Consider the following 7,223-nt stretch of genomic DNA (forward strand, 5'->3'; position numbering starts at 1 on the left):
CATATTTCCTAGACAAAACTGAAATTGAAAAAATTTATGTTAAAGGCCCACTGAAGTGCCTTTAAACACAAAGGGCCCTATCTTGCACTCGGCGCAAATGACTTTGTACACTGACGCATGTATCATTCCTATTTTGCACCCGCGCAAAGCGGACTTTTCCCTCCACAGACACACGTCGGTTAACTAAGAAATACACTTGCGCTCCCCGGGGCGGTTCAGCGCAAAGAGGAGGCGTGTTATGCTATAAAAAATAGCATGTGCAGAATTCAAATGGGTCCGATATGTTTTCTGGCCTGCGCCGACTCGCGCACATGATCCGCTCTGTGCTATCGTGTCTCTGGACCGGAGCTGCGGCGTGAGACTGGCGTGAAGCCAGACTTCATTCGCCCCAATGGAAAGCATATTTACACTTTCTGAATCGTTCCAATATCCCTATATAGTGCACTATATGCCATTAACCATGTAGAAAATAGTAAATGTGTGAACAAGTGACCGATTTCAGCCGCAGCTTCAGCGTCTATTTATAATGCAGAGGGCGGAGCTTCAGATTCTAGAGAGCATTTGATTGGACATGCAGAAAATATCTGATGAGAAGCTTAAGTGCTGTCATCAAAATCATTGATCCATGTTTGCGGAAGTGAGAGACAGTTTTAAACACTTATAGCTTCTAAATGTGAATTCTGTCATTGTGTTGGAGCACACTAGATAACAGCAAGACTAACATATTCATACTAAAAGCCTAAAAAAACTTTGATTTGTTGAAACATTTGTTATTTTTATTATTATTACTATTATTTAGAGCCTTTAGTAATTTGGCATATTTATGTCAGAAGTGTAGATCAGAGAGATCTGACCACTCATGTTAAATCATTGTTTGAGCTATGCATGATGTGTTTCTTTTTTCCTTTCATCAGCTTCCAGAGTTTTTTTTTTAATTGTTGTGAGCACAAAAAAAATCAATGAGTGGCTGTTAAAAACAGCCAGTCAGTGTTCATAAAACATTTTGAGTACTTTGCTGTGGACAACAACAAACAGCAGCAGTAGACAAAACAACGATTGCCCATTTAATTGTTCCCGTGGTCCCTGCAAGGCTAATATTCAGTTCAGCTAACGACACATTCCAAATCCCAAGCCACATCCTCCAACGTTGATAGTGATGGGATGAGTTTAAGGGAAGCTGTCCGCTCTGAAGCCACATTTAGGTTTTTACACAAAACAACGTAATTGCATCCGTGTGGTTAAGTGGCTATAAATGCAAATGCTCTGTCTATTTACAGCACCAAATCACAGGCATTTAATGGAATATATATTTATCTTTCTTGCTTTTGTAAAATAAAACTGTAGACATAATTTAGCCATGCAAAGATGATTTATTTGCAACTAAATAAAAGCTGGAATGCACTACACAACTTTTAAAATCTGAGCAGATCTTAAAACACAAGGCATCATACACTTGGCGACTTTGTAAATGGTTACAGAGATAAAACTGGAATCATGCACTAAACGATCACAGACTTTCTAGTCGCAGAAACATGAGCCTCATTGCGAGAAGTCGTGCGACAAATGCAAACATAATGTGTTCTTAAATCAGCTCAAAATATCAAACGTGTCTGATCTCCGACGACTGGATGGATTCAAAGTCTGTAGCTAAAAATGGTAGTCTGTGCCTATCATACGCTACGCTATTTTCTGTGAAATCTCTGACTGGCCAAAGTCGGCAGACTGGCTCTGACTTTCAGTAACTATAGCGTCGACTTATCCAGACTGTAAATCTGGGCTAAAGTCGTGTAGTTTATTCCAGCCTTAAGAGTCAGAAAAATTGTGGGGTGAAAAAGAAATCTTGAATAATAAAATTATAAGGGAGTGCATTTTTTTTAACTTGTAGATAGATAGACAGACTTTAGCACCAACCCTAATCAAACACACCTGTCAGTAATTTTTTAAGTAATCCTGAAGGTAACTCTACAGGACAGTTGCCCAACAATGTTTTGGATGGACATGGTCATGGAATTATATATAATAAGATATTCATATTGCAGGTAGGTGTTGTATTCACACGATAAGAAGAACACAAAAACAGCTTGTCATTTTGTGCTATGTTGTAATGTTCATTATTCTTGGGAATTGATGGTGAATAACACTGATGGAGAAGCACCGAACCCTGGTTGTGCCAAAAATGAAAATAAACTGTAAACTTGCCCCTTTAGATCTGATTGGTTGATTGGAATGTTGTTCCAGGATCAACAAAGATGCTGATCCAGGAACATGTGCTTGGTGTAACCCGGTGCTGTTGCTCATTTCTGGACCTGATCAAGCCCAGTTTTCCTGTCCCTTCTTAATGAACTGTGTGTGTGTGTGTGTGTGTGTGTGTGTGTGTGTGTGTGTGTGTGTGTGTGTGTGTGTGTGTGTGTGTGTGTGTGTGTGTGTGTGTGTGTGTGTGTGTGTGTGTGTGTGTGTGTGTGTGTGTGTGTGTGTGTCAGGGGGGCAAGGGAGCATTGTTTACCGAGCTTGATGAATGCTGATCCGAAAATTAGTTGACTATTAAAAAGAATAGCTGAACAAAAGTTTATTCAGATTTAGATACCTTTATTAGTCCCCAAGGGGCAATTCAGTTTTACAGCCAACCCATCCATAATAGTTAAAATGCATTAGAACACAATGTATAAAAGAGAAAAAGAAGAAATAATTAATCACATCCACACATTTACACATGGGCCTTGGTTCAGTATCACACACACACACACACACACACACACACACACACACACACACACACACACACACACACACACACACACACACACACACACACACACACACACACACACACATTCACCTGCCAGTGACTGAACAGAGCAATGGAAAGCAAGAACCATGTAGTAGAGGTCTGCACTCCCGCGGGAAACAGTGCAACCCAAAACAGTGCGGCGCGGGACAAATTTTGAAAGGTCATTGCGGGAGCGGGCGGGATGATGGAGGTGCACTTGCGGGTGCGGGCGGGAGGGATGATAGCCTACGCCGCACTCCCACAAATTAAATATGAGTGTAAAGTAAAATAAATGATTAAAGAAGCGTACATAATTTGTAGTTGTGATGAATGCTGATGAATAAAGTGTGTTTCGTTTTATTGAGGGATATTCTGTTTGGCAGCAATAAAAACGTTTTAAGCAGCCAAAACTTGTGGATATTGTCGTTTGGGGTAGGGCGGGGCCTTATCTCACGCACACTTGTTTTAGAGACGTCCTTCCCGCTGCTCCGTGTTCGAATTCAAAAGCTTCAAGTTCAAAATAGACAGCATGGACGAGGAACAGCGCCTCTAGCCTAAGCAGCAGCTGCTTCTTTTACCTTTATTTTGATCATTTTCATTTAGACATGCTGGTAGCGACCTGCCGAGTTTTTATTATTAAAAGGTATGCACAGGCTGTTTTCAGTTTAACACCTTCACTGAGCTCAAAGCCCACATAGTTTTTTAGTATTTTACGAATGTTCATGGCTAGCCTATAATGTGACCAGAACATCTAATATATAATTATATATATTAGATAGATAAAAATATTACCTCACCGAATATATTTTATATTTTTTTTTTGGTTACAGCCTAAGGCAGTTTTTATGTTAGGCTACACGATAATTAAGCCTATTGGTATTTGTGCCGATTAATGTTTATCTTTCTTGGCGTTAGTTAGGCCTACTGATGCCTATTTAATGTTTTGTATGGTTGAACATATGCAAGCTTACCAATAAATATGTTAGCCTACCAAGCTTTAAGCTTTATCAAGAATTAGTGCGCACGCATGTTTCCCCCTAGACCTTTCGTGAGACAGAAAGTGAACATCCTGTCTGCCGTCTTGCGGGCATTTGCGGGCGGGAGCGGGACATAATATCACAGATGCGGGCGGGAGCGGGACTAAAAATGACAAATCTTTGCGGGAGCGGGACTGAACACTGCGGGAGCGGGACTGAAAATTGTGTCCCGCGCAGGTCTCTACCATGTAGTTATGTATTTTCGTTTAGCATGTCTTATAGCAGAAGGAATGAATAAGTTAGCATAGCGGTTCGTTTTCCATATTGGCACGCAGTGTTGGGAACGTTACTTTAAAAAAGTAATTAGTTATAGTTACTCACTACTTGTTCCAAAAAGTAACTGAGTTAGTAACTGAATTACTCTATAATAAAAGTAACTCGTTACCAGGGAAAGTAACTATTTGCGTTACTGTTAAAAAAAAGTTGCTATATGTCAAAGAATTTGGATTTTTTTTTAGCAGTTTTCACAAGTCAGTTGAAATGAGTCTTTTTTCACAAGTCAGTTTTCACAAGTCTTATTCATTCCTTCTGCTATAAGACTGCTAAACGAAAATACATAACTACATGGTAGAGACCTGCGCGGGACACAATTTTCAGTCCCGCTCCCGCAGTGTTCAGTCCCGCTCCCGCCCGCTCCCGCAAAGATTTGTCATTTTTGATCCTTGATGATCCTTCCTCAAGTGGAGGAGTTTAAGTATCTTGGGGTTTTGTTCACGAGTGAGGGAAGGATGGAACGGGAGATTGACAGACGGATCGGTGCAGCTTCTGCAGTAATGCGGTCGATGTACCGGTCTGTTGTGGTGAAGAAAGAGCTGAGCCGTAAGGCAAAGCTCTCGATTTACCGGTCAATCTACGTTCCTACTCTCACCTATGGTCATGAGCTTTGGGTCATGACCGAAAGGACAAGATCCCGGATACAGGCGGCCGAAATGAGCTTTCTCCGCAGGGTGGCTGGGCGATCCCTTAGAGATAGGGTGAGAAGCTCGGTCACTCGGGAGGAGCTCAGAGTAGAGCCGCTGCTCCTCCACATCGAGAGGGGTCAGCTGAGGTGGCTCGGGCATCTGTTTCGGATGCCTCCTGGACGCCTTCCCGGGGAGGTGTTCCGGGCACGTCCCACCGGGAGGAGACCCCGGGGAAGACCTAGGACACGCTGGAGAGACTATGTCTCCCGGCTGGCCTGGGAACGCCTCGGTGTCCCCCCGGAAGAGCTGGAGGAAGTGTCCAGGGAGAGGGAAGTCTGGGCATCTCTGCTTAGACTGCTGCCCCCGCGACCCGGCCCCGGATAAGCGGAAGAAGATGGATGGATGGATGGAGTTGAAATGAGTAGAACAGACAGGTGTTTGTACGTAACTTTCGATATTTATTGCACGTCGACAGACAGCAAGAGGTTTATCCTGCACCTCAAGTATTATCTTTGTAAGAAAAACAGTTACACCATATAAAGTGCATTTAACTCTAGCGAATTAAATCAAACTCTCTCAACCTGAGACAACTGGTCAAGTTAACAACCTGTATTTTTCAAGTGTTTTGTTCACAACAAAAGTAAACTTTTAAACTACAAATTATTAATTAAATAAATCAAACTCCCAATGTCAGACAACTGGTCTGGTAGAAATTCTGTACTTCAAGTATTTTCTTCAAAAGTAAACAGTTAAATAATATAAAGTGTGTTTGCAGTAACTGTAGCAAATTAAATAAATCAAACAAACTCTAACAACCTAAGATAAATAGTCTGGAAGACATAGGCTGCTGTATTTCTTTATCTTCATTAAAAAAGTAAACAGTTTAACAAGATGGAGTGCTTTTAAAGATTGAACTTTAGCTCCTAGATATAGCTGTATCTATAAATAGGGACACGTTTGTGTGCATTTTATTTTGTGATTTCACCGGAATGAATAGTCTCCGCAACGGCGATAGATTGAAGCGCGCGTCCGAGTGAAGACTGCGCGCGCCGCAAGCCACAAGAGAACAACTGTATCCATGACACTGATCGCAGCGGCACGAGCGCTCAGCTGGATCTCAAAAACAACAGATTTAAGCGCTAGATCTCTTATTTAATAGCGAACTAAATGAATGCTCTGCTAGTTAACTGGATATGTTTTATTTATTTGTATTAGGTATCTGTTCTATGACATTAGTATATTTTTTACTAACCGTATATTTACGTATATTGCGTCGTTGTACCCAGCACTTCTGAAAGTGCACTTCCGAATGCGTCTCTGTCCGTCCCCCACACTTTTCAAACCAAACTGACGCCCATGAATCAACGCATAGTAACGCACCGCATTTAACGTCCAGTAACGTTAACGGCATTGTAACGACGGAAAAAGTAATTAGTAAGATTACCCCGTTACTGAAAAAATAACGTCGTTACCTAACGCCGTTCTTTTAAACGGCGTTATTCCAAACACTGTTGGCACGTAATACCGCCGACCTGACTGCATGATAACAAATCCTTTACTGAGTACATGATCTGGTTGGCACAATATTCTGTCTGCCTTTTGGACAGCTCGTGTTTTCCAGAGAGAACAGAGATCGTTTAATTGGGTACCAGTGATTTTTTGAGCATACCTTAACAATCTCGCTCAAACTTTTTTTTTATCTTTCACAGCTAGTCCATTAAACCTACACAGGAAAGAAAATGTTAATAGGCTCTCAATGAAGGCCTGATAGAATGTACATAAAATTATTTTACAGACCCCAAAAGAGTTAAGCTTCCTCAGTAAGTCTATTCTTTGGTTTGCTCGCTTAATAATGCTATCAATGTTCTCACTGAATTTCAGTTGTGAGTCAAACACTGTGCCTAAGTACTAATACTCACCTAAAGGATTATTAGGAACACCTGTTCAATTTCTCATTAATGCAATTATCTAATCAACCAATCACATGGCAGTTGCTTCAATGCATTTAGGGGTGTGGTCCTGGTCAAGACAATCTCCTGAACTCCAAACTGAATGTCAGAATGGGAAAGAAAGGTTATTTAAGCAATTTTGAGCGTGGCATGGTTGTTGGTGCCAGACGGGCCGGTCTGAGTATTTCACAATCTGCTCAGTTACTGGGATTTTTACGCACAACCATTTCTAGGGTTTACAAAGAATGGTGTGAACAGGGAAAAACATCCAGTATGCGGCTGTCCTGTGGGCGAAAATGCCTTGTTGATGCTAGAGGTCAGAGGAGAATGGGCCGACTGATTCAAGCTAATAGAAGAGCAACTTTGACTGAAATAACCACTCGTTACAACCGTGGTATGCAGCAAAGCATTTGTGAAGCCACAACACGCACAACCTTGAGGCGGATGGGCTACAACAGCAGAAGACCCCACCGGGTACCACTCATCTCCACTACAAACAGGAAAAAGAGGCTACAATTTGCAAGAGCTCACCAAAATTGGACAGTTGAAGACTGGAAAAATGTTGCCT

This window comes from Rhinichthys klamathensis, unplaced genomic scaffold (genome assembly GCF_029890125.1).
Source record: "Rhinichthys klamathensis goyatoka isolate OS25496 unplaced genomic scaffold, OSU_Roscu_1.1 h1tg000062l_1, whole genome shotgun sequence".
In the NCBI taxonomy this organism is placed as follows: domain Eukaryota; kingdom Metazoa; phylum Chordata; class Actinopteri; order Cypriniformes; family Leuciscidae; genus Rhinichthys; species Rhinichthys klamathensis.